This window comes from Triturus cristatus, chromosome 11 (genome assembly GCF_964204655.1).
Source record: "Triturus cristatus chromosome 11, aTriCri1.1, whole genome shotgun sequence".
NCBI classification, from domain to species: Eukaryota; Metazoa; Chordata; class Amphibia; order Caudata; family Salamandridae; genus Triturus; species Triturus cristatus.
In genome coordinates, this window is record NC_140594.1 from 1,141,981,978 (window position 1) to 1,142,009,082 (window position 27,105).

Below are 27,105 nucleotides of genomic sequence, written 5' to 3' on the forward strand. Positions count from 1 at the left end.
AGAGGCTAGATATCGCCTAGAAATGCTTTTTAAAATAGGGTTGCTGGGGTTATAATGTCTGGTCGGGGCTCAGCCCTTTCATTGCCTGCCCCCAGCAAAATATTTATTATCAGTACATGTGAGTGGTGAGTGCTTTATGGAAAATAGCATATATTGGGACAATGAATGTAGCAGATGAGGCGATCGAGATGTCTACCTACGTGTTTGTTTATTTTTTTATATAACGGCTGATTATTCTGATATTTCAGTTTTGTGACATGTTGCATTAAAATATATCCTGCTTGGAGAATATATAAATATTTGCACTGCGTTGGCCGGGAATCGAACCCGGGTCAACTGCTTGGAAGGCAGCTATGCTCACCACTATACCACCAACGCCTTCTGATGTGTGTCCTCTAGCTTCCAGATGTTACAACGCCGAGTGCAGTGGCAATCTTGCACCGGTTCCAATGGTGCATTTGGTGTGGATACCAACATGAAAAGCAGTAGAAATTGTCTTGCAGAGGGTAAAGAACTGGGGATTGAAACCAAGGACAAAGCTGTGCAGAAGAGAAGAAATGGAAAGCAGCAGTACAAATAGTGGAAATGAGCATATGGGCAGCATCGGAAGCAAAGCAGCGAAGAGAAAGGGAGTAAATTCCATGAAATGCATAGGAGATTGATAAAAGCAGAACAAAAAGGGAAGAATGAAATTCAAAGCATGCCCCGAAAAACGTGTGAAGGTCCCACCTGTCATTTATGCTTCTAATTGGGTATCTTTACTTTCAAAGTATAGGGTTGATCCTTTGACGATCACTCTCTTGATTTACAGCAGAGACAGATAGTTGAGAAGTCTTTTCTCACATAGCTAGCACAAGCCTGCTCTTTTCCTTGCTGGCAGGGTGGAAATGACAGATTAGTCCTAGGAAGAAAAATCAAGCAATATTAGCAGAGGATGGTTTCGATCCATCGACCTCTGGGTTATGGGCCCAGCACGCTTCCGCTGCGCCACTCTGCTCCCTTGTGAAAGTGCTCTCTTTATGCAGAGGAGGAGCTTTCAGCGGAGTGGCAAGGGATTGGTGGGGCTCTCTCCTCATTTGCCTAAGCACATCGCAAGGTATGCTGGGTACAGAAAATCTTCATCTTCCCCACTCACAGTCAGTCATAACTGAAAGTGCAGACCCTCTTAGGAATTAGCCGTTTCAGGCCTTTACCAAGACAGCAGCTCTCTGTCCCTGTCCTTTCTCTGTGATCCTAGCACTAGCATACTCAGGATTTGGCTTTACCTGGGAGCCAGAGATCTACCCGGTGAGGGCTTGCCCGGTGTGAGGCTTTTGAGCGTTTGGGAGCGTTCGGGACGTGAGAGGACGCTGGACAGGAAACTATGCCAATTTGAAGTATCCAACCTTCCTGCTGCAGCGAGAGGCTCTTTCCGTGGAAATCTGCCACTTGGAGTCCTCTCAACTTGCCCTCTGATAAAACATTTTTCTGAGCCGCAGTTACATCCGATGGTTACAAGGTGGCGCTGCATTCAGGTGAGAGCACAAGTATGCACAAAATCTTGGGGACTTTTGCCAGATTTATCGGTGGATCTTGCCTATTATTTTCAGAGGCTAGATATCGCCTAGAAATGCTTTTTAAAATAGGGTTGCTGGGGTTATAATGTCTGGTCGGGGCTCAGCCCTTTCATTGCCTGCCCCCAGCAAAATATTTATTATCAGCACATGTGAGTGGTGAGTGCTTTATGAAAAATAGCATATATTGGGACAATGAATGTAGCAGATGAGGCGATCGAGATGTCTACCTACGTGTTTGTTTATTTTTTTATATAACGGCTGATTATTCTGATATTTCAGTTTTGTGACATGTTGCATTAAAATATATCCTGCTTGGAGAATATATAAATATTTGCACTGCGTTGGCCGGGAATCGAACCCGGGTCAACTGCTTGGAAGGCAGCTATGCTCACCACTATACCACCAACGCCTTCTGATGTGTGTCCTCTAGCTTCCAGATGTTACAACGCCGAGTGCAGTGGCAATCTTGCACCGGTTCCAATGGTGCATTTGGTGTGGATACCAACATGAAAAGCAGTAGAAATTGTCTTGCAGAGGGTAAAGAACTGGGGATTGAAACCAAGGACAAAGCTGTGCAGAAGAGAAGAAATGGAAAGCAGCAGTACAAATAGTGGAAATGAGCATATGGGCAGCAGCGGAAGCAAAGCAGCGAAGAGAAAGGGAGTAAATTCCATGAAATGCATAGGAGATTGATAAAAGCAGAACAAAAAGGGAAGAATGAAATTCAAAGCATGCCCCGAAAAACGTGTGAAGGTCCCACCTGTCATTTATGCTTCTAATTGGGTATCTTTACTTTCAAAGTATAGGGTTAATCCTTTGACGATCACTCTCTTGATTTACAGCAGAGACAGATAGTTGAGAAGTCTTTTCTCACATAGCTAGCACAAGCCTGCACTTTTCCTTGCTGGCAGGGTGGAAATGACAGATTAGTCCTAGGAAGAAAAATCAAGCAATATTAGCAGAGGATGGTTTCGATCCATCGACCTCTGGGTTATGGGCCCAGCACGCTTCCGCTGCGCCACTCTGCTGCCTTGTGAAAGTGCTCTCTTTATGCAGAGGAGGAGCTTTCAGCGGAGTGGCAAGGGATTGGTGGGGCTCTCTCCTCATTTGCCTAAGCACATCGCAAGGTATGCTGGGTACAGAAAATCTTCATCTTCCCCACTCACAGTCAGGCATAACTGAAAGTGCAGACCCTCTTAGGAATTAGCCGTTTCAGGCCTTTACCAAGACAGCAGCTCTCTGTCCCTGTCCTTTCTCTGTGATCCTAGCACTAGCATACTCAGGATTTGGCTTTACCTGGGAGCCAGAGATCTACCCGGTGAGGGCTTGCCCAGTGTGAGGCGTTTGAGCGTTTGGGACGTGAGAGGACGCTGGACAGGAAACTATGCCAATTTAAAGTATCCAACCTTCCTGCTGCAGTGAGAGGCTCTTTCCGTGGAAATCTGCCACTTGGAGTCCTCTCAACTTGCCCTCTGATAAAACATTTTTCTGAGCCGCAGTTACATCCGATAGTTACAAGGTGGCGCTGCATTCAGGTGAGAGCACAAGTATGCACAAAATCTTGGGGACTTTTGCCAGATTTATCGGTGGATCTTGCCTATTATTTTCAGAGGCTAGATATCGCCTAGAAATGCTTTTTAAAATAGGGTTGCTGGGGTTATAATGTCTGGTCGGGGCTCAGCCCTTTCATTGCCTGCCCCCAGCAAAATATTTATTATCAGTACATGTGAGTGGTGAGTGCTTTATGGAAAATAGCATATATTGGGACAATGAATGTAGCAGATGAGGCGATCGAGATGTCTACCTACGTGTTTGTTTATTTTTTTATATAACGGCTGATTATTCTGTTTCTGATATTTCAGTTTTGTGACATGTTGAATTAAAATATATCCTGCTTGGAGAATATATAAATATTTGCACTGCGTTGGCCGGGAATCGAACCCGGGTCAACTGCTTGGAAGGCAGCTATGCTCACCACTATACCACCAACGCCCTCTGATGTGTGTCCTCTAGGTTCCAGATGTTACAACGCCGAGTGCAGTGGCAATCTTGCACCGGTTCCAATGGTGCATTTGGTGTGGATACCAACATGAAAAGCAGTAGAAATTGTCTTGCAGAGGGTAAAGAACTGGGGATTGAAACCAAGGACAAAGCTGTGCAGAAGAGAAGAAATGGAAAGCAGCAGTACAAATAGTGGAAATGAGCATATGGGCAGCAGCGGAAGCAAAGCAGCGAAGAGAAAGGGAGTAAATTCCATGAAATGCATAGGAGATTGATAAAAGCAGAACAAAAAGGGAAGAATGAAATTCAAAGCATGCCCCGAAAAACGTGTGAAGGTCCCACCTGTCATTTATGCTTCTAATTGGGTATCTTTACTTTCAAAGTATAGGGTTAATCCTTTGACGATCACTCTCTTGATTTACAGCAGAGACAGATAGTTGAGAAGTCTTTTCTCACATAGCTAGCACAAGCCTGCACTTTTCCTTGCTGGCAGGGTGGAAATGACAGATTAGTCCTAGGAAGAAAAATCAAGCAATATTAGCAGAGGATGGTTTCGATCCATCGACCTCTGGGTTATGGGCCCAGCACGCTTCCGCTGCGCCACTCTGCTGCCTTGTGAAAGTGCTCTCTTTATGCAGAGGAGGAGCTTTCAGCGGAGTGGCAAGGGATTGGTGGGGCTCTCTCCTCATTTGCCTAAGCACATCGCAAGGTATGCTGGGTACAGAAAATCTTCATCTTCCCCACTCACAGTCAGGCATAACTGAAAGTGCAGACCCTCTTAGGAATTAGCCGTTTCAGGCCTTTACCAAGACAGCAGCTCTCTGTCCCTGTCCTTTCTCTGTGATCCTAGCACTAGCATACTCAGGATTTGGCTTTACCTGGGAGCCAGAGATCTACCCGGTGAGGGCTTGCCCGGTGTGAGGCTTTTGAGCGTTTGGGAGTGTTCGGGACGTGAGAGGACGCTGGACAGGAAACTATGCCAATTTGAAGTATCCAACCTTCCTGCTGCAGCGAGAGGCTCTTTCCGTGGAAATCTGCCACTTGGAGTCCTCTCAACTTGCCCTCTGATAAAACATTTTTCTGAGCCGCAGTTACATCCGATGGTTACAAGGTGGCGCTGCATTCAGGTGAGAGCACAAGTATGCACAAAATCTTGGGGACTTTTGCCAGATTTATCGGTGGATCTTGCCTATTATTTTCAGAGGCTAGATATCGCCTAGAAATGCTTTTTAAAATAGGGTTGCTGGGGTTATAATGTCTGGTCGGGGCTCAGCCCTTTCATTGCCTGCCCCCAGCAAAATATTTATTATCAGCACATGTGAGTGGTGAGTGCTTTATGGAAAATAGCATATATTGGGACAATGAATGTAGCAGATGAGGCGATCGAGATGTCTACCTACGTGTTTGTTTATTTTTTTATATAACGGCTGATTATTCTGATATTTCAGTTTTGTGACATGTTGCATTAAAATATATCCTGCTTGGAGAATATATAAATATTTGCACTGCGTTGGCCGGGAATCGAACCCGGGTCAACTGCTTGAAAGGCAGCTATGCTCACCACTATACCACCAACGCCTTCTGATGTGTGTCCTCTAGCTTCCAGATGTTACAACGCCGAGTGCAGTGGCAATCTTGCACCGGTTCCAATGCTGCATTTGGTGTGGATACCAACATGAAAAGCAGTAGAAATTGTCTTGCAGAGGGTAAAGAACTGGGGATTGAAACCAAGGACAAAGCTGTGCAGAAGAGAAGAAATGGAAAGCAGCAGTACAAATAGTGGAAATGAGCATATGGGCAGCATCGGAAGCAAAGCAGCGAAGAGAAAGGGAGTAAATTCCATGAAATGCATAGGAGATTGATAAAAGCAGAACAAAAAGGGAAGAATGAAATTCAAAGCATGCCCCGAAAAACGTGTGAAGGTCCCACCTGTCATTTATGCTTCTAATTGGGTATCTTTACTTTCAAAGTATAGGGTTGATCCTTTGACGATCACTCTCTTGATTTACAGCAGAGACAGATAGTTGAGAAGTCTTTTCTCACATAGCTAGCACAAGCCTGCGCTTTTCCTTGCTGGCAGGGTGGAAATGACAGATTAGTCCTAGGAAGAAAAATCAAGCAATATTAGCAGAGGATGGTTTCGATCCATCGACCTCTGGGTTATGGGCCCAGCACGCTTCCGCTGCGCCACTCTGCTCCCTTGTGAAAGTGCTCTCTTTATGCAGAGGAGGAGCTTTCAGCGGAGTGGCAAGGGATTGGTGGGGCTCTCTCCTCATTTGCCTAAGCACATCGCAAGGTATGCTGGGTACAGAAAATCTTCATCTTCCCCACTCACAGTCAGTCATAACTGAAAGTGCAGATCCTCTTAGGAATTAACCGTTTCAGGCCTTTACCAAGACAGCAGCTCTCTGTCCCTGTCCTTTCTCTGTGATCCTAGCACTAGCATACTCAGGATTTGGCTTTACCTGGGAGCCAGAGATCTACCCGGTGAGGGCGAGGCTTTTGAGCGTTCGGGACGTGAGAGGACGCTGGACAGGAAACTATGCCAATTTGAAGTATCCAACCTTCCTGCTGCAGCGAGAGGCTCTTTCCGTGGAAATCTGCCACTTGGAGTCCTCTCAACTTGCCCTCTGATAAAACATTTTTCTGAGCCGCAGTTACATCCGATGGTTACAAGGTGGCGCTGCATTCAGGTGAGAGCACAAGTATGCACAAAATCTTGGGGACTTTTGCCAGATTTATCGGTGGATCTTGCCTATTATTTTCAGAGGCTAGATATCGCCTAGAAATGCTTTTTAAAATAGGGTTGCTGGGGTTATAATGTCTGGTCGGGGCTCAGCCCTTTCATTGCCTGCCCCCAGCAAAATATTTATTATCAGCACATGTGAGTGGTGAGTGCTTTATGGAAAATAGCATATATTGGGACAATGAATGTAGCAGATGAGGCGATCGAGATGTCTACCTACGTGTTTGTTTATTTTTTTATATAACGGCTGATTATTCTGTTTCTGATATTTCAGTTTTGTGACATGTTGCATTAAAATATATCCTGCTTGGAGAATATATAAATATTTGCACTGCGTTGGCCGGGAATCGAACCCGGGTCAACTGCTTGGAAGGCAGCTATGCTCACCACTATACCACCAACGCCCTCTGATGTGTGTCCTCTAGGTTCCAGATGTTACAACGCCGAGTGCAGTGGCAATCTTGCACCGGTTCCAATGGTGCATTTGGTGTGGATACCAACATGAAAAGCAGTAGAAATTGTCTTGCAGAGGGTAAAGAACTGGGGATTGAAACCAAGGACAAAGCTGTGCAGAAGAGAAGAAATGGAAAGCAGCAGTACAAATAGTGGAAATGAGCATATGGGCAGCATCGGAAGCAAAGCAGCGAAGAGAAAGGGAGTAAATTCCATGAAATGCATAGGAGATTGATAAAAGCAGAACAAAAAGGGAAGAATGAAATTCAAAGCATGCCCCGAAAAACGTGTGAAGGTCCCACCTGTCATTTATGCTTCTAATTGGGTATCTTTACTTTCAAAGTATAGGGTTGATCCTTTGACGATCACTCTCTTGATTTACAGCAGAGACAGATAGTTGAGAAGTCTTTTCTCACATAGCTAGCACAAGCCTGCGCTTTTCCTTGCTGGCAGGGTGGAAATGACAGATTAGTCCTAGGAAGAAAAATCAAGCAATATTAGCAGAGGATGGTTTCGATCCATCGACCTCTGGGTTATGGGCCCAGCACGCTTCCGCTGCGCCACTCTGCTCCCTTGTGAAAGTGCTCTCTTTATGCAGAGGAGGAGCTTTCAGCGGAGTGGCAAGGGATTGGTGGGGCTCTCTCCTCATTTGCCTAAGCACATCGCAAGGTATGCTGGGTACAGAAAATCTTCATCTTCCCCACTCACAGTCAGTCATAACTGAAAGTGCAGACCCTCTTAGGAATTAGCCGTTTCAGGCCTTTACCAAGACAGCAGCTCTCTGTCCCTGTCCTTTCTCTGTGATCCTAGCACTAGCATACTCAGGATTTGGCTTTACCTGGGAGCCAGAGATCTACCCGGTGAGGGCTTGCCCGGTGTGAGGCTTTTGAGCGTTCGGGACGTGAGAGGACGCTGGACAGGAAACTATGCCAATTTGAAGTATCCAACCTTCCTGCTGCAGCGAGAGGCTCTTTCCGTGGAAATCTGCCACTTGGAGTCCTCTCAACTTGCCCTCTGATAAAACATTTTTCTGAGCCGCAGTTACATCCGATGGTTACAAGGTGGCGCTGCATTCAGGTGAGAGCACAAGTATGCACAAAATCTTGGGGACTTTTGCCAGATTTATCGGTGGATCTTGCCTATTATTTTCAGAGGCTAGATATCGCCTAGAAATGCTTTTTAAAATAGGGTTGCTGGGGTTATAATGTCTGGTCGGGGCTCAGCCCTTTCATTGCCTGCCCCCAGCAAAATATTTATTATCAGCACATGTGAGTGGTGAGTGCTTTATGGAAAATAGCATATATTGGGACAATGAATGTAGCAGATGAGGCGATCGAGATGTCTACCTACGTGTTTGTTTATTTTTTTATATAACGGCTGATTATTCTGATATTTCAGTTTTGTGACATGTTGCATTAAAATATATCCTGCTTGGAGAATATATAAATATTTGCACTGCGTTGGCCGGGAATCGAACCCGGGTCAACTGCTTGGAAGGCAGCTATGCTCACCACTATACCACCAACGCCTTCTGATGTGTGTCCTCTAGCTTCCAGATGTTACAACGCCGAGTGCAGTGGCAATCTTGCACCGGTTCCAATGCTGCATTTGGTGTGGATACCAACATGAAAAGCAGTAGAAATTGTCTTGCAGAGGGTAAAGAACTGGGGATTGAAACCAAGGACAAAGCTGTGCAGAAGAGAAGAAATGGAAAGCAGCAGTACAAATAGTGGAAATGAGCATATGGGCAGCATCGGAAGCAAAGCAGCGAAGAGAAAGGGAGTAAATTCCATGAAATGCATAGGAGATTGATAAAAGCAGAACAAAAAGGGAAGAATGAAATTCAAAGCATGCCCCGAAAAACGTGTGAAGGTCCCACCTGTCATTTATGCTTCTAATTGGGTATCTTTACTTTCAAAGTATAGGGTTGATCCTTTGACGATCACTCTCTTGATTTACAGCAGAGACAGATAGTTGAGAAGTCTTTTCTCACATAGCTAGCACAAGCCTGCGCTTTTCCTTGCTGGCAGGGTGGAAATGACAGATTAGTCCTAGGAAGAAAAATCAAGCAATATTAGCAGAGGATGGTTTCGATCCATCGACCTCTGGGTTATGGGCCCAGCACGCTTCCGCTGCGCCACTCTGCTCCCTTGTGAAAGTGCTCTCTTTATGCAGAGGAGGAGCTTTCAGCGGAGTGGCAAGGGATTGGTGGGGCTCTCTCCTCATTTGCCTAAGCACATCGCAAGGTATGCTGGGTACAGAAAATCTTCATCTTCCCCACTCACAGTCAGTCATAACTGAAAGTGCAGATCCTCTTAGGAATTAACCGTTTCAGGCCTTTACCAAGACAGCAGCTCTCTGTCCCTGTCCTTTCTCTGTGATCCTAGCACTAGCATACTCAGGATTTGGCTTTACCTGGGAGCCAGAGATCTACCCGGTGAGGGCGAGGCTTTTGAGCGTTTGGGAGCGTTCGGGACGTGAGAGGACGCTGGACAGGAAACTATGCCAATTTGAAGTATCCAACCTTCCTGCTGCAGCGAGAGGCTCTTTCCGTGGAAATCTGCCACTTGGAGTCCTCTCAACTTGCCCTCTGATAAAACATTTTTCTGAGCCGCAGTTACATCCGATGGTTACAAGGTGGCGCTGCATTCAGGTGAGAGCACAAGTATGCACAAAATCTTGGGGACTTTTGCCAGATTTATCGGTGGATCTTGCCTATTATTTTCAGAGGCTAGATATCGCCTAGAAATGCTTTTTAAAATAGGGTTGCTGGGGTTATAATGTCTGGTCGGGGCTCAGCCCTTTCATTGCCTGCCCCCAGCAAAATATTTATTATCAGCACATGTGAGTGGTGAGTGCTTTATGGAAAATAGCATATATTGGGACAATGAATGTAGCAGATGAGGCGATCGAGATGTCTACCTACGTGTTTGTTTATTTTTTTACATAACGGCTGATTATTCTGTTTCTGATATTTCAGTTTTGTGACATGTTGCATTAAAATATATCCTGCTTGGAGAATATATAAATATTTGCACTGCGTTGGCCGGGAATCGAACCCGGGTCATCTGCTTGGAAGGCAGCTATGCTCACCACTATACCACCAACGCCCTCTGATGTGTGTCCTCTAGGTTCCAGATGTTACAACGCCGAGTGCAGTGGCAATCTTGCACCGGTTCCAATGGTGCATTTGGTGTGGATACCAACATGAAAAGCAGTAGAAATTGTCTTGCAGAGGGTAAAGAACTGGGGATTGAAACCAAGGACAAAGCTGTGCAGAAGAGAAGAAATGGAAAGCAGCAGTACAAATAGTGGAAATGAGCATATGGGCAGCATCGGAAGCAAAGCAGCGAAGAGAAAGGGAGTAAATTCCATGAAATGCATAGGAGATTGATAAAAGCAGAACAAAAAGGGAAGAATGAAATTCAAAGCATGCCCCGAAAACCGTGTGAAGGTCCCACCTGTCATTTATGCTTCTAATTGGGTATCTTTACTTTCAAAGTATAGGGTTAATCCTTTGACGATCACTCTCTTGATTTACAGCAGAGACAGATAGTTGAGAAGTCTTTTCTCACATAGCTAGCACAAGCCTGCACTTTTCCTTGCTGGCAGGGTGGAAATGACAGATTAGTCCTAGGAAGAAAAATCAAGCAATATTAGCAGAGGATGGTTTCGATCCATCGACCTCTGGGTTATGGGCCCAGCACGCTTCCGCTGCACCACTCTGCTCCCTTGTGAAAGTGCTCTCTTTATGCAGAGGAGGAGCTTTCAGCGGAGTGGCAAGGGATTGGTGGGGCTCTCTCCTCATTTGCCTAAGCACATCGCAAGGTATGCTGGGTACAGAAAATCTTCATCTTCCCCACTCACAGTCAGTCATAACTGAAAGTGCAGACCCTCTTAGGAATTAGCCGTTTCAGGCCTTTACCAAGACAGCAGCTCTCTGTCCCTGTCCTTTCTCTGTGATCCTAGCACTAGCATACTCAGGATTTGGCTTTACCTGGGAGCCAGAGATCTACCCGGTGAGGGCTTGCCCAGTGTGAGGCGTTTGAGCGTTTGGGAGCGTTCGGGACGTGAGAGGACGCTGGACAGGAAACTATGCCAATTTAAAGTATCCAACCTTCCTGCTGCAGTGAGAGGCTCTTTCCGTGGAAATCTGCCACTTGGAGTCCTCTCAACTTGCCCTCTGATAAAACATTTTTCTGAGCCGCAGTTACATCCGATAGTTACAAGGTGGCGCTGCATTCAGGTGAGAGCACAAGTATGCACAAAATCTTGGGGACTTTTGCCAGATTTATCGGTGGATCTTGCCTATTATTTTCAGAGGCTAGATATCGCCTAGAAATGCTTTTTAAAATAGGGTTGCTGGGGTTATAATGTCTGGTCGGGGCTCAGCCCTTTCATTGCCTGCCCCCAGCAAAATATTTATTATCAGCACATGTGAGTGGTGAGTGCTTTATGGAAAATAGCATATATTGGGACAATGAATGTAGCAGATGAGGCGATCGAGATGTCTACCTACGTGTTTGTTTATTTTTTTATATAACGGCTGATTATTCTGATATTTCAGTTTTGTGACATGTTGCATTAAAATGTATCCTGCTTGGAGAATATATAAATATTTGCACTGCGTTGGCCGGGAATCGAACCCGTGTCAACTGCTTGGAAGGCAGCTATGCTCACCACTATACCACCAACGCCTTCTGATGTGTGTTCTCTAGCTTCCAGATGTTACAACGCCGAGTGCAGTGGCAATCTTGCACCGGTTTCAATGCTGCATTTGGTGTGGATACCAACATGAAAAGCAGTAGAAATTGTCTTGCAGAGGGTAAAGAACTGGGGATTGAAACCAAGGACAAAGCTGTGCAGAAGAGAAGAAATGGAAAGCAGCAGTACAAATAGTGGAAATGAGCATATGGGCAGCATCGGAAGCAAAGCAGCGAAGAGAAAGGGAGTAAATTCCATGAAATGCATAGGAGATTGATAAAAGCAGAACAAAAAGGGAAGAATGAAATTCAAAGCATGCCCCGAAAAACGTGTGAAGGTCCCACCTGTCATTTATGCTTCTAATTGGGTATCTTTACTTTCAAAGTATAGGGTTGATCCTTTGACGATCACTCTCTTGATTTACAGCAGAGACAGATAGTTGAGAAGTCTTTTCTCACATAGCTAGCACAAGCCTGCGCTTTTCCTTGCTGGCAGGGTGGAAATGACAGATTAGTCCTAGGAAGAAAAATCAAGCAATATTAGCAGAGGATGGTTTCGATCCATCGACCTCTGGGTTATGGGCCCAGCACGCTTCCGCTGCGCCACTCTGCTCCCTTGTGAAAGTGCTCTCTTTATGCAGAGGAGGAGCTTTCAGCGGAGTGGCAAGGGATTGGTGGGGCTCTCTCCTCATTTGCCTAAGCACATCGCAAGGTATGCTGGGTACAGAAAATCTTCATCTTCCCCACTCACAGTCAGTCATAACTGAAAGTGCAGATCCTCTTAGGAATTAACCGTTTCAGGCCTTTACCAAGACAGCAGCTCTCTGTCCCTGTCCTTTCTCTGTGATCCTAGCACTAGCATACTCAGGATTTGGCTTTACCTGGGAGCCAGAGATCTACCCGGTGAGGACTTGCCCGGTGTGAGGCTTTTGAGCGTTTGGGAGCGTTCGGGACGTGAGAGGACGCTGGACAGGAAACTATGCCAATTTGAAGTATCCAACCTTCCTGCTGCAGCGAGAGGCTCTTTCCGTGGAAATCTGCCACTTGGAGTCCTCTCAACTTGCCCTCTGATAAAACATTTTTCTGAGCCGCAGTTACATCCGATGGTTACAAGGTGGCGCTGCATTCAGGTGAGAGCACAAGTATGCACAAAATCTTGGGGACTTTTGCCAGATTTATCGGTGGATCTTGCCTATTATTTTCAGAGGCTAGATATCGCCTAGAAATGCTTTTTAAAATAGGGTTGCTGGGGTTATAATGTCTGGTCGGGGCTCAGCCCTTTCATTGCCTGCCCCCAGCAAAATATTTATTATCAGCACATGTGAGTGGTGAGTGCTTTATGGAAAATAGCATATATTGGGACAATGAATGTAGCAGATGAGGCGATCGAGATGTCTACCTACGTGTTTGTTTATTTTTTTATATAACGGCTGATTATTCTGTTTCTGATATTTCAGTTTTGTGACATGTTGCATTAAAATATATCCTGCTTGGAGAATATATAAATATTTGCACTGCGTTGGCCGGGAATCGAACCCGGGTCAACTGCTTGGAAGGCAGCTATGCTCACCACTATACCACCAACGCCCTCTGATGTGTGTCTTCTAGGTTCCAGATGTTACAACGCCGAGTGCAGTGGCAATCTTGCACCGGTTCCAATGGTGCATTTGGTGTGGATACCAACATGAAAAGCAGTAGAAATTGTCTTGCAGAGGGTAAAGAACTGGGGATTGAAACCAAGGACAAAGCTGTGCAGAAGAGAAGAAATGGAAAGCAGCAGTACAAATAGTGGAAATGAGCATATGGGCAGCATCGGAAGCAAAGCAGCGAAGAGAAAGGGAGTAAATTCCATGAAATGCATAGGAGATTGATAAAAGCAGAACAAAAAGGGAAGAATGAAATTCAAAGCATGCCCCGAAAAACGTGTGAAGGTCCCACCTGTCATTTATGCTTCTAATTGGGTATCTTTACTTTCAAAGTATAGGGTTGATCCTTTGACGATCACTCTCTTGATTTACAGCAGAGACAGATAGTTGAGAAGTCTTTTCTCACATAGCTAGCACAAGCCTGCGCTTTTCCTTGCTGGCAGGGTGGAAATGACAGATTAGTCCTAGGAAGAAAAATCAAGCAATATTAGCAGAGGATGGTTTCGATCCATCGACCTCTGGGTTATGGGCCCAGCACGCTTCCGCTGCGCCACTCTGCTCCCTTGTGAAAGTGCTCTCTTTATGCAGAGGAGGAGCTTTCAGCGGAGTGGCAAGGGATTGGTGGGGCTCTCTCCTCATTTGCCTAAGCATATCGCAAGGTATGCTGGGTACAGAAAATCTTCATCTTCCCCACTCACAGTCAGTCATAACTGAAAGTGCAGACCCTCTTAGGAATTAGCCGTTTCAGGCCTTTACCAAGACAGCAGCTCTCTGTCCCTGTCCTTTCTCTGTGATCCTAGCACTAGCATACTCAGGATTTGGCTTTACCTGGGAGCCAGAGATCTACCCGGTGAGGGCTTGCCCGGTGTGAGGCTTTTGAGCGTTCGGGACGTGAGAGGACGCTGGACAGGAAACTATGCCAATTTGAAGTATCCAACCTTCCTGCTGCAGCGAGAGGCTCTTTCCGTGGAAATCTGCCACTTGGAGTCCTCTCAACTTGCCCTCTGATAAAACATTTTTCTGAGCCGCAGTTACATCCGATGGTTACAAGGTGGCGCTGCATTCAGGTGAGAGCACAAGTATGCACAAAATCTTGGGGACTTTTGCCAGATTTATCGGTGGATCTTGCCTATTATTTTCAGAGGCTAGATATCGCCTAGAAATGCTTTTTAAAATAGGGTTGCTGGGGTTATAATGTCTGGTCGGGGCTCAGCCCTTTCATTGCCTGCCCCCAGCAAAATATTTATTATCAGCACATGTGAGTGGTGAGTGCTTTATGGAAAATAGCATATATTGGGACAATGAATGTAGCAGATGAGGCGATCGAGATGTCTACCTACGTGTTTGTTTATTTTTTTATATAACGGCTGATTATTCTGTTTCTGATATTTCAGTTTTGTGACATGTTGCATTAAAATATATCCTGCTTGGAGAATATATAAATATTTGCACTGCGTTGGCCGGGAATCGAACCCGGGTCAACTGCTTGGAAGGCAGCTATGCTCACCACTATACCACCAACGCCCTCTGATGTGTGTCCTCTAGGTTCCAGATGTTACAACGCCGAGTGCAGTGGCAATCTTGCACCGGTTCCAATGGTGCATTTGGTGTGGATACCAACATGAAAAGCAGTAGAAATTGTCTTGCAGAGGGTAAAGAACTGGGGATTGAAACCAAGGACAAAGCTGTGCAGAAGAGAAGAAATGGAAAGCAGCAGTACAAATAGTGGAAATGAGCATATGGGCAGCATCGGAAGCAAAGCAGCGAAGAGAAAGGGAGTAAATTCCATGAAATGCATAGGAGATTGATAAAAGCAGAACAAAAAGGGAAGAATGAAATTCAAAGCATGCCCCGAAAAACGTGTGAAGGTCCCACCTGTCATTTATGCTTCTAATTGGGTATCTTTACTTTCAAAGTATAGGGTTGATCCTTTGACGATCACTCTCTTGATTTACAGCAGAGACAGATAGTTGAGAAGTCTTTTCTCACATAGCTAGCACAAGCCTGCGCTTTTCCTTGCTGGCAGGGTGGAAATGACAGATTAGTCCTAGGAAGAAAAATCAAGCAATATTAGCAGAGGATGGTTTCGATCCATCGACCTCTGGGTTATGGGCCCAGCACGCTTCCGCTGCGCCACTCTGCTCCCTTGTGAAAGTGCTCTCTTTATGCAGAGGAGGAGCTTTCAGCGGAGTGGCAAGGGATTGGTGGGGCTCTCTCCTCATTTGCCTAAGCACATCGCAAGGTATGCTGGGTACAGAAAATCTTCATCTTCCCCACTCACAGTCAGTCATAACTGAAAGTGCAGACCCTCTTAGGAATTAGCCGTTTCAGGCCTTTACCAAGACAGCAGCTCTCTGTCCCTGTCCTTTCTCTGTGATCCTAGCACTAGCATACTCAGGATTTGGCTTTACCTGGGAGCCAGAGATCTACCCGGTGAGGGCGAGGCTTTTGAGCATTTGGGAGCGTTCGGGACGTGAGAGGACGCTGGACAGGAAACTATGCCAATTTGAAGTATCCAACCTTCCTGCTGCAGCGAGAGGCTCTTTCCGTGGAAATCTGCCACTTGGAGTCCTCTCAACTTGCCCTCTGATAAAACATTTTTCTGAGCCGCAGTTACATCCGATGGTTACAAGGTGGCGCTGCATTCAGGTGAGAGCACAAGTATGCACAAAATCTTGGGGACTTTTGCCAGATTTATCGGTGGATCTTGCCTATTATTTTCAGAGGCTAGATATCGCCTAGAAATGCTTTTTAAAATAGGGTTGCTGGGGTTATAATGTCTGGTCGGGGCTCAGCCCTTTCATTGCCTGCCCCCAGCAAAATATTTATTATCAGCACATGTGAGTGGTGAGTGCTTTATGGAAAATAGCATATATTGGGACAATGAATGTAGCAGATGAGGCGATCGAGATGTCTACCTACGTGTTTGTTTATTTTTTTATATAACGGCTGATTATTCTGTTTCTGATATTTCAGTTTTGTGACATGTTGCATTAAAATATATCCTGCTTGGAGAATATATAAATATTTGCACTGCGTTGGCCGGGAATCGAACCCGGGTCAACTGCTTGGAAGGCAGCTATGCTCACCACTATACCACCAACGCCCTCTGATGTGTGTCCTCTAGGTTCCAGATGTTACAACGCCGAGTGCAGTGGCAATCTTGCACCGGTTCCAATGGTGCATTTGGTGTGGATACCAACATGAAAAGCAGTAGAAATTGTCTTGCAGAGGGTAAAGAACTGGGGATTGAAACCAAGGACAAAGCTGTGCAGAAGAGAAGAAATGGAAAGCAGCAGTACAAATAGTGGAAATGAGCATATGGGCAGCATCGGAAGCAAAGCAGCGAAGAGAAAGGGAGTAAATTCCATGAAATGCATAGGAGATTGATAAAAGCAGAACAAAAAGGGAAGAATGAAATTCAAAGCATGCCCCGAAAAACGTGTGAAGGTCCCACCTGTCATTTATGCTTCTAATTGGGTATCTTTACTTTCAAAGTATAGGGTTGATCCTTTGACGATCACTCTCTTGATTTACAGCAGAGACAGATAGTTGAGAAGTCTTTTCTCACATAGCTAGCACAAGCCTGCGCTTTTCCTTGCTGGCAGGGTGGAAATGACAGATTAGTCCTAGGAAGAAAAATCAAGCAATATTAGCAGAGGATGGTTTCGATCCATCGACCTCTGGGTTATGGGCCCAGCACGCTTCCGCTGCGCCACTCTGCTCCCTTGTGAAAGTGCTCTCTTTATGCAGAGGAGGAGCTTTCAGCGGAGTGGCAAGGGATTGGTGGGGCTCTCTCCTCATTTGCCTAAGCACATCGCAAGGTATGCTGGGTACAGAAAATCTTCATCTTCCCCACTCACAGTCAGTCATAACTGAAAGTGCAGACCCTCTTAGGAATTAGCCGTTTCAGGCCTTTACCAAGACAGCAGCTCTCTGTCCCTGTCCTTTCTCTGTGATCCTAGCACTAGCATACTCAGGATTTGGCTTTACCTGGGAGCCAGAGATCTACCCGGTGAGGGCTTGCCCGGTGTGAGGCTTTTGAGCGTTCGGGACGTGAGAGGACGCTGGACAGGAAACTATGCCAATTTGAAGTATCCAACCTTCCTGCTGCAGCGAGAGGCTCTTTCCGTGGAAATCTGCCACTTGGAGTCCTCTCAACTTGCCCTCTGATAAAACATTTTTCTGAGCCGCAGTTACATCCGATGGTTACAAGGTGGCGCTGCATTCAGGTGAGAGCACAAGTATGCACAAAATCTTGGGGACTTTTGCCAGATTTATCGGTGGATCTTGCCTATTATTTTCAGAGGCTAGATATTGCCTAGAAATGCTTTTTAAAATAGGGTTGCTGGGGTTATAATGTCTGGTCGGGGCTCAGCCCTTTCATTGCCTGCCCCCAGCAAAATATTTATTATCAGCACATGTGAGTGGTGAGTGCTTTATGGAAAATAGCATATATTGGGACAATGAATGTAGCAGATGAGGCGATCGAGATGTCTACCTACGTGTTTGTTTATTTTTTTATATAACGGCTGATTATTCTGATATTTCAGTTTTGTGACATGTTGCATTAAAATATATCCTGCTTGGAGAATATATAAATATTTGCACTGCGTTGGCCGGGAATCGAACCCGGGTCAACTGCTTGGAAGGCAGCTATGCTCACCACTATACCACCAACGCCTTCTGATGTGTGTCCTCTAGCTTCCAGATGTTACAACGCCGAGTGCAGTGGCAATCTTGCACCGGTTCCAATGCTGCATTTGGTGTGGATACCAACATGAAAAGCAGTAGAAATTGTCTTGCAGAGGGTAAAGAACTGGGGATTGAAACCAAGGACAAAGCTGTGCAGAAGAGAAGAAATGGAAAGCAGCAGTACAAATAGTGGAAATGAGCATATGGGCAGCATCGGAAGCAAAGCAGCGAAGAGAAAGGGAGTAAATTCCATGAAATGCATAGGAGATTGATAAAAGCAGAACAAAAAGGGAAGAATGAAATTCAAAGCATGCCCCGAAAAACGTGTGAAGGTCCCACCTGTCATTTATGCTTCTAATTGGGTATCTTTACTTTCAAAGTATAGGGTTGATCCTTTGACGATCACTCTCTTGATTTACAGCAGAGACAGATAGTTGAGAAGTCTTTTCTCACATAGCTAGCACAAGCCTGCGCTTTTCCTTGCTGGCAGGGTGGAAATGACAGATTAGTCCTAGGAAGAAAAATCAAGCAATATTAGCAGAGGATGGTTTCGATCCATCGACCTCTGGGTTATAGGCCCAGCACGCTTCCGCTGCGCCACTCTGCTCCCTTGTGAAAGTGCTCTCTTTATGCAGAGGAGGAGCTTTCAGCGGAGTGGCAAGGGATTGGTGGGGCTCTCTCCTCATTTGCCTAAGCACATCGCAAGGTATGCTGGGTACAGAAAATCTTCATCTTCCCCACTCACAGTCAGTCATAACTGAAAGTGCAGATCCTCTTAGGAATTAACCGTTTCAGGCCTTTACCAAGACAGCAGCTCTCTGTCCCTGTCCTTTCTCTGTGATCCTAGCACTAGCATACTCAGGATTTGGCTTTACCTGGGAGCCAGAGATCTACCCGGTGAGGGCTTGCCCGGTGTGAGGCTTTTGAGCGTTTGGGAGCATTCGGGACGTGAGAGGACGCTGGACAGGAAACTATGCCAATTTGAAGTATCCAACCTTCCTGCTGCAGCGAGAGGCTCTTTCCGTGGAAATCTGCCACTTGGAGTCCTCTCAACTTGCCCTCTGATAAAACATTTTTCTGAGCCGCAGTTACATCCGATGGTTACAAGGTGGCGCTGCATTCAGGTGAGAGCACAAGTATGCACAAAATCTTGGGGACTTTTGCCAGATTTATCGGTGGATCTTGCCTATTATTTTCAGAGGCTAGATATCGCCTAGAAATGCTTTTTAAAATAGGGTTGCTGGGGTTATAATGTCTGGTCGGGGCTCAGCCCTTTCATTGCCTGCCCCCAGCAAAATATTTATTATCAGCACATGTGAGTGGTGAGTGCTTTATGGAAAATAGCATATATTGGGACAATGAATGTAGCAGATGAGGCGATCGAGATGTCTACCTACGTGTTTGTTTATTTTTTTATATAACGGCTGATTATTCTGTTTCTGATATTTCAGTTTTGTGACATGTTGCATTAAAATATATCCTGCTTGGAGAATATATAAATATTTGCACTGCGTTGGCCGGGAATCAAACCCGGGTCATCTGCTTGGAAGGCAGCTATGCTCACCACTATACCACCAACGCCCTCTGATGTGTGTCCTCTAGGTTCCAGATGTTACAACGCCGAGTGCAGTGGCAATCTTGCACCGGTTCCAATGGTGCATTTGGTGTGGATACCAACATGAAAAGCAGTAGAAATTGTCTTGCAGAGGGTAAAGAACTGGGGATTGAAACCAAGGACAAAGCTGTGCAGAAGAGAAGAAATGGAAAGCAGCAGTACAAATAGTGGAAATGAGCATATGGGCAGCATCGGAAGCAAAGCAGCGAAGAGAAAGGGAGTAAATTCCATGAAATGCATAGGAGATTGATAAAAGCAGAACAAAAAGGGAAGAATGAAATTCAAAGCATGCCCCGAAAAACGTGTGAAGGTCCCACCTGTCATTTATGCTTCTAATTGGGTATCTTTACTTTCAAAGTATAGGGTTAATCCTTTGACGATCACTCTCTTGATTTACAGCAGAGACAGATAGTTGAGAAGTCTTTTCTCACATAGCTAGCACAAGCCTGCACTTTTCCTTGCTGGCAGGGTGGAAATGACAGATTAGTCCTAGGAAGAAAAATCAAGCAATATTAGCAGAGGATGGTTTCGATCCATCGACCTCTGGGTTATGGGCCCAGCACGCTTCCGCTGCACCACTCTGCTCCCTTGTGAAAGTGCTCTCTTTATGCAGAGGAGGAGCTTTCAGCGGAGTGGCAAGGGATTGGTGGGGCTCTCTCCTCATTTGCCTAAGCACATCGCAAGGTATGCTGGGTACAGAAAATCTTCATCTTCCCCACTCACAGTCAGTCATAACTGAAAGTGCAGACCCTCTTAGGAATTAGCCGTTTCAGGCCTTTACCAAGACAGCAGCTCTCTGTCCCTGTCCTTTCTCTGTGATCCTAGCACTAGCATACTCAGGATTTGGCTTTACCTGGGAGCCAGAGATCTACCCGGTGAGGGCTTGCCCAGTGTGAGGCGTTTGAGCGTTTGGGAGCGTTCGGGACGTGAGAGGACGCTGGACAGGAAACTATGCCAATTTAAAGTATCCAACCTTCCTGCTGCAGTGAGAGGCTCTTTCCGTGGAAATCTGCCACTTGGAGTCCTCTCAACTTGCCCTCTGATAAAACATTTTTCTGAGCCGCAGTTACATCCGATAGTTACAAGGTGGCGCTGCATTCAGGTGAGAGCACAAGTATGCACAAAATCTTGGGGACTTTTGCCAGATTTATCGGTGGATCTTGCCTATTATTTTCAGAGGCTAGATATCGCCTAGAAATGCTTTTTAAAATAGGGTTGCTGGGGTTATAATGTCTGGTCGGGGCTCAGCCTTTTCATTGCCTGCCCCCAGCAAAATATTTATTATCAGCACATGTGAGTGGTGAGTGCTTTATGGAAAATGGCATATATTGGGACAATGAATGTAGCAGATGAGGCGATCGAGATGTCTACCTACGTGTTTGTTTATTTTTTTATATAACGGCTGATTATTCTGTTTCTGATATTTCAGTTTTGTGACATGTTGCATTAAAATATATCCTGCTTGGAGAATATATAAATATTTGCACTGCGTTGGCCGGGAATCGAACCCGGGTCAACTGCTTGGAAGGCAGCTATGCTCACCACTATACCACCAACGCCCTCTGATGTGTGTCCTCTAGGTTCCAGATGTTACAACGCCGAGTGCAGTGGCAATCTTGCACCGGTTCCAATGGTGCATTTGGTGTGGATACCAACATGAAAAGCAGTAGAAATTGTCTTGCAGAGGGTAAAGAACTGGGGATTGAAACCAAGGACAAAGCTGTGCAGAAGAGAAGAAATGGAAAGCAGCAGTACAAATAGTGGAAATGAGCATATGGGCAGCATCGGAAGCAAAGCAGCGAAGAGAAAGGGAGTAAATTCCATGAAATGCATAGGAGATTGATAAAAGCAGAACAAAAAGGGAAGAATGAAATTCAAAGCATGCCCCGAAAAACGTGTGAAGGTCCCACCTGTCATTTATGCTTCTAATTGGGTATCTTTACTTTCAAAGTATAGGGTTGATCCTTTGACGATCACTCTCTTGATTTACAGCAGAGACAGATAGTTGAGAAGTCTTTTCTCACATAGCTAGCACAAGCCTGCGCTTTTCCTTGCTGGCAGGGTGGAAATGACAGATTAGTCCTAGGAAGAAAAATCAAGCAATATTAGCAGAGGATGGTTTCGATCCATCGACCTCTGGGTTATGGGCCCAGCACGCTTCCGCTGCGCCACTCTGCTCCCTTGTGAAAGTGCTCTCTTTATGCAGAGGAGGAGCTTTCAGCGGAGTGGCAAGGGATTGGTGGGGCTCTCTCCTCATTTGCCTAAGCACATCGCAAGGTATGCTGGGTACAGAAAATCTTCATCTTCCCCACTCACAGTCAGTCATAACTGAAAGTGCAGACCCTCTTAGGAATTAGCCGTTTCAGGCCTTTACCAAGACAGCAGCTCTCTGTCCCTGTCCTTTCTCTGTGATCCTAGCACTAGCATACTCAGGATTTGGCTTTACCTGGGAGCCAGAGATCTACCCGGTGAGGGCAAGGCTTTTGAGCGTTCGGGACGTGAGAGGACGCTGGACAGGAAACTATGCCAATTTGAAGTATCCAACCTTCCTGCTGCAGCGAGAGGCTCTTTCCGTGGAAATCTGCCACTTGGAGTCCTCTCAACTTGCCCTCTGATAAAACATTTTTCTGAGCCGCAGTTACATCCGATGGTTACAAGGTGGCGCTGCATTCAGGTGAGAGCACAAGTATGCACAAAATCTTGGGGACTTTTGCCAGATTTATCGGTGGATCTTGCCTATTATTTTCAGAGGCTAGATATCGCCTAGAAATGCTTTTTAAAATAGGGTTGCTGGGGTTATAATGTCTGGTCGGGGCTCAGCCCTTTCATTGCCTGCCCCCAGCAAAATATTTATTATCAGCACATGTGAGTGGTGAGTGCTTTATGGAAAATAGCATATATTGGGACAATGAATGTAGCAGATGAGGCGATCGAGATGTCTACCTACGTGTTTGTTTATTTTTTTATATAACGGCTGATTATTCTGATATTTCAGTTTTGTGACATGTTGCATTAAAATATATCCTGCTTGGAGAATATATAAATATTTGCACTGCGTTGGCCGGGAATCGAACCCGGGTCAATTGCTTGGAAGGCAGCTATGCTCACCACTATACCACCAACGCCTTCTGATGTGTGTCCTCTAGCTTCCAGATGTTACAACGCCGAGTGCAGTGGCAATCTTGCACCGGTTCCAATGCTGCATTTGGTGTGGATACCAACATGAAAAGCAGTAGAAATTGTCTTGCAGAGGGTAAAGAACTGGGGATTGAAACCAAGGACAAAGCTGTGCAGAAGAGAAGAAATGGAAAGCAGCAGTACAAATAGTGGAAATGAGCATATGGGCAGCATCGGAAGCAAAGCAGCGAAGAGAAAGGGAGTAAATTCCATGAAATGCATAGGAGATTGATAAAAGCAGAACAAAAAGGGAAGAATGAAATTCAAAGCATGCCCCGAAAAACGTGTGAAGGTCCCACCTGTCATTTATGCTTCTAATTGGGTATCTTTACTTTCAAAGTATAGGGTTGATCCTTTGACGATCACTCTCTTGATTTACAGCAGAGACAGATAGTTGAGAAGTCTTTTCTCACATAGCTAGCACAAGCCTGCGCTTTTCCTTGCTGGCAGGGTGGAAATGACAGATTAGTCCTAGGAAGAAAAATCAAGCAATATTAGCAGAGGATGGTTTCGATCCATCGACCTCTGGGTTATGGGCCCAGCACGCTTCCGCTGCGCCACTCTGCTCCCTTGTGAAAGTGCTCTCTTTATGCAGAGGAGGAGCTTTCAGCGGAGTGGCAAGGGATTGGTGGGGCTCTCTCCTCATTTGCCTAAGCACATCGCAAGGTATGCTGGGTACAGAAAATCTTCATCTTCCCCACTCACAGTCAGTCATAACTGAAAGTGCAGATCCTCTTAGGAATTAACCGTTTCAGGCCTTTACCAAGACAGCAGCTCTCTGTCCCTGTCCTTTCTCTGTGATCCTAGCACTAGCATACTCAGGATTTGGCTTTACCTGGGAGCCAGAGATCTACCCGGTGAGGGCTTGCCCGGTGTGAGGCTTTTGAGCGTTTGGGAGCGTTCGGGACGTGAGAGGACGCTGGACAGGAAACTATGCCAATTTGAAGTATCCAACCTTCCTGCTGCAGCGAGAGGCTCTTTCCGTGGAAATCTGCCACTTGGAGTCCTCTCAACTTGCCCTCTGATAAAACATTTTTCTGAGCCGCAGTTACATCCGATGGTTACAAGGTGGCGCTGCATTCAGGTGAGAGCACAAGTATGCACAAAATCTTGGGGACTTTTGCCAGATTTATCGGTGGATCTTGCCTATTATTTTCAGAGGCTAGATATCGCCTAGAAATGCTTTTTAAAATAGGGATGCTGGGGTTATAATGTCTGGTCGGGGCTCAGCCCTTTCATTGCCTGCCCCCAGCAAAATATTTATTATCAGCACATGAGAGTGCTGAGTGCTTATGGAAAATAGCATATATTGGGACAATGAATGTAGCAGATGAGGCGATCGAGATGTCTACCTACGTGTTTGTTTATTTTTTTATATAACGGCTGATTATTCTGTTTCTGATATTTCAGTTTTGTGACATGTTGCATTAAAATATATCCTGCTTGGAGAATATATAAATATTTGCACTGCGTTGGCCGGGAATCGAACCCGGGTCATCTGCTTGGAAGGCAGCTATGCTCACCACTATACCACCAACGCCCTCTGATGTGTGTCCTCTAGGTTCCAGATGTTACAACGCCGAGTGCAGTGGCAATCTTGCACCGGTTCCAATGGTGCATTTGGTGTGGATACCAACATGAAAAGCAGTAGAAATTGTCTTGCAGAGGGTAAAGAACTGGGGATTGAAACCAAGGACAAAGCTGTGCAGAAGAGAAGAAATGGAAAGCAGCAGTACAAATAGTGGAAATGAGCATATGGGCAGCATCGGAAGCAAAGCAGCGAAGAGAAAGGGAGTAAATTCCATGAAATGCATAGGAGATTGATAAAAGCAGAACAAAAAGGGAAGAATGAAATTCAAAGCATGCCCCGAAAAACGTGTGAAGGTCCCACCTGTCATTTATGCTTCTAATTGGGTATCTTTACTTTCAAAGTATAGGGTTAATCCTTTGACGATCACTCTCTTGATTTACAGCAGAGACAGATAGTTGAGAAGTCTTTTCTCACATAGCTAGCACAAGCCTGCACTTTTCCTTGCTGGCAGGGTGGAAATGACAGATTAGTCCTAGGAAGAAAAATCAAGCAATATTAGCAGAGGATGGTTTCGATCCATCGACCTCTGGGTTATGGGCCCAGCACGCTTCCTCTGCACCACTCTGCTCCCTTGTGAAAGTGCTCTCTTTATGCAGAGGAGGAGCTTTCAGCGGAGTGGCAAGGGATTGGTGGGGCTCTCTCCTCATTTGCCTAAGCACATCGCAAGGTATGCTGGGTACAGAAAATCTTCATCTTCCCCACTCACAGTCAGTCATAACTGAAAGTGCAGACCCTCTTAGGAATTAGCCGTTTCAGGCCTTTACCAAGACAGCAGCTCTCTGTCCCTGTCCTTTCTCTGTGATCCTAGCACTAGCATACTCAGGATTTGGCTTTACCTGGGAGCCAGAGATCTACCCGGTGAGGGCTTGCCCAGTGTGAGGCGTTTGAGCGTTTGGGAGCGTTCGGGACGTGAGAGGACGCTGGACAGGAAACTATGCCAATTTAAAGTATCCAACCTTCCTGCTGCAGTGAGAGGCTCTTTCCGTGGAAATCTGCCACTTGGAGTCCTCTCAACTTGCCCTCTGATAAAACATTTTTCTGAGCCGCAGTTACATCCGATAGTTACAAGGTGGCGCTGCATTCAGGTGAGAGCACAAGTATGCACAAAATCTTGGGGACTTTTGCCAGATTTATCGGTGGATCTTGCCTATTATTTTCAGAGGCTAGATATCGCCTAGAAATGCTTTTTAAAATAGGGTTGCTGGGGTTATAATGTCTGGTCGGGGCTCAGCCCTTTCATTGCCTGCCCCCAGCAAAATATTTATTATCAGCACATGTGAGTGGTGAGTGCTTTATGGAAAATAGCATATATTGGGACAATGAATGTAGCAGATGAGGCGATCGAGATGTCTACCTACGTGTTTGTTTATTTTTTTATATAACGGCTGATTATTCTGATATTTCAGTTTTGTGACATGTTGCATTAAAATATATCCTGCTTGGAGAATATATAAATATTTGCACTGCGTTGGCCGGGAATCGAACCCGGGTCAACTGCTTGGAAGGCAGCTATGCTCACCACTATACCACCAACGCCTTCTGATGTGTGTCCTCTAGCTTCCAGATGTTACAACGCCGAGTGCAGTGGCAATCTTGCACCGGTTCCAATGCTGCATTTGGTGTGGATACCAACATGAAAAGCAGTAGAAATTGTCTTGCAGAGGGTAAAGAACTGGGGATTGAAACCAAGGACAAAGCTGTGCAGAAGAGAAGAAATGGAAAGCAGCAGTACAAATAGTGGAAATGAGCATATGGGCAGCATCGGAAGCAAAGCAGCGAAGAGAAAGGGAGTAAATTCCATGAAATGCATAGGAGATTGATAAAAGCAGAACAAAAAGGGAAGAATGAAATTCAAAGCATGCCCCGAAAAACGTGTGAAGGTCCCACCTGTCATTTATGCTTCTAATTGGGTATCTTTACTTTCAAAGTATAGGGTTGATCCTTTGACGATCACTCTCTTGATTTACAGCAGAGACAGATAGTTGAGAAGTCTTTTCTCACATAGCTAGCACAAGCCTGCGCTTTTCCTTGCTGGCAGGGTGGAAATGACAGATTAGTCCTAGGAAGAAAAATCAAGCAATATTAGCAGAGGATGGTTTCGATCCATCGACCTCTGGGTTATGGGCCCAGCACGCTTCCGCTGCGCCACTCTGCTCCCTTGTGAAAGTGCTCTCTTTATGCAGAGGAGGAGCTTTCAGCGGAGTGGCAAGGGATTGGTGGGGCTCTCTCCTCATTTGCCTAAGCACATCGCAAGGTATGCTGGGTACAGAAAATCTTCATCTTCCCCACTCACAGTCAGTCATAACTGAAAGTGCAGATCCTCTTAGGAATTAACCGTTTCAGGCCTTTACCAAGACAGCAGCTCTCTGTCCCTGTCCTTTCTCTGTGATCCTAGCACTAGCATACTCAGGATTTGGCTTTACCTGGGAGCCAGAGATCTACCCGGTGAGGGCAAGGCTTTTGAGCGTTTGGGAGTGTTCGGGACGTGAGAGGACGCTGGACAGGAAACTATGCCAATTTGAAGTATCCAACCTTCCTGCTGCAGCGAGAGGCTCTTTCCGTGGAAATCTGCCACTTGGAGTCCTCTCAACTTGCCCTCTGATAAAACATTTTTCTGAGCCGCAGTTACATCCGATGGTTACAAGGTGGCGCTGCATTCAGGTGAGAGCACAAGTATGCACAAAATCTTGGGGACTTTTGCCAGATTTATCGGTGGATCTTGCCTATTATTTTCAGAGGCTAGATATCGCCTAGAAATGCTTTTTAAAATAGGGTTGCTGGGGTTATAATGTCTGGTCGGGGCTCAGCCCTTTCATTGCCTGCCCCCAGCAAAATATTTATTATCAGCACATGTGAGTGGTGAGTGCTTTATGGAAAATAGCATATATTGGGACAATGAATGTAGCAGATGAGGCGATCGAG

The 27,105-nt window shown here is 45.7% G+C and overlaps 12 non-coding genes across 12 annotated transcripts; all 12 read right to left on the reverse strand.

Moving 5' to 3' along the window:
• Nucleotides 1-306: 306 nt before the first annotated feature.
• TRNAG-UCC (transfer RNA glycine (anticodon UCC)) lies at nt 307-378 on the reverse strand. Its single transcript has one exon. It is a non-coding gene; the product is annotated as a tRNA-Gly (tRNA).
• A 1,515-nt stretch (nt 379-1,893) lies between these two features.
• TRNAG-UCC (transfer RNA glycine (anticodon UCC)) lies at nt 1,894-1,965 on the reverse strand. The gene has a single exon. It is a non-coding gene; the product is annotated as a tRNA-Gly (tRNA).
• Nucleotides 1,966-3,476: 1,511 nt separating this feature from the next.
• Nucleotides 3,477-3,548, reverse strand: TRNAG-UCC (transfer RNA glycine (anticodon UCC)). The gene has a single exon. It is a non-coding gene; the product is annotated as a tRNA-Gly (tRNA).
• A 1,515-nt stretch (nt 3,549-5,063) lies between these two features.
• On the reverse strand, nt 5,064-5,135 carry TRNAE-UUC (transfer RNA glutamic acid (anticodon UUC)). Its single transcript has one exon. It is a non-coding gene; the product is annotated as a tRNA-Glu (tRNA).
• A 1,500-nt stretch (nt 5,136-6,635) lies between these two features.
• On the reverse strand, nt 6,636-6,707 carry TRNAG-UCC (transfer RNA glycine (anticodon UCC)). Its single transcript has one exon. It is a non-coding gene; the product is annotated as a tRNA-Gly (tRNA).
• A 1,505-nt stretch (nt 6,708-8,212) lies between these two features.
• On the reverse strand, nt 8,213-8,284 carry TRNAG-UCC (transfer RNA glycine (anticodon UCC)). Its single transcript has one exon. It is a non-coding gene; the product is annotated as a tRNA-Gly (tRNA).
• Nucleotides 8,285-12,974: 4,690 nt separating this feature from the next.
• TRNAG-UCC (transfer RNA glycine (anticodon UCC)) lies at nt 12,975-13,046 on the reverse strand. The gene has a single exon. It is a non-coding gene; the product is annotated as a tRNA-Gly (tRNA).
• A 1,511-nt stretch (nt 13,047-14,557) lies between these two features.
• Nucleotides 14,558-14,629, reverse strand: TRNAG-UCC (transfer RNA glycine (anticodon UCC)). The gene has a single exon. It is a non-coding gene; the product is annotated as a tRNA-Gly (tRNA).
• Nucleotides 14,630-16,139: 1,510 nt separating this feature from the next.
• TRNAG-UCC (transfer RNA glycine (anticodon UCC)) lies at nt 16,140-16,211 on the reverse strand. Its single transcript has one exon. It is a non-coding gene; the product is annotated as a tRNA-Gly (tRNA).
• Nucleotides 16,212-17,716: 1,505 nt separating this feature from the next.
• TRNAG-UCC (transfer RNA glycine (anticodon UCC)) lies at nt 17,717-17,788 on the reverse strand. Its single transcript has one exon. It is a non-coding gene; the product is annotated as a tRNA-Gly (tRNA).
• Nucleotides 17,789-20,902: 3,114 nt separating this feature from the next.
• TRNAG-UCC (transfer RNA glycine (anticodon UCC)) lies at nt 20,903-20,974 on the reverse strand. Its single transcript has one exon. It is a non-coding gene; the product is annotated as a tRNA-Gly (tRNA).
• A 4,673-nt stretch (nt 20,975-25,647) lies between these two features.
• Nucleotides 25,648-25,719, reverse strand: TRNAG-UCC (transfer RNA glycine (anticodon UCC)). The gene has a single exon. It is a non-coding gene; the product is annotated as a tRNA-Gly (tRNA).
• Nucleotides 25,720-27,105: the final 1,386 nt, after the last annotated feature.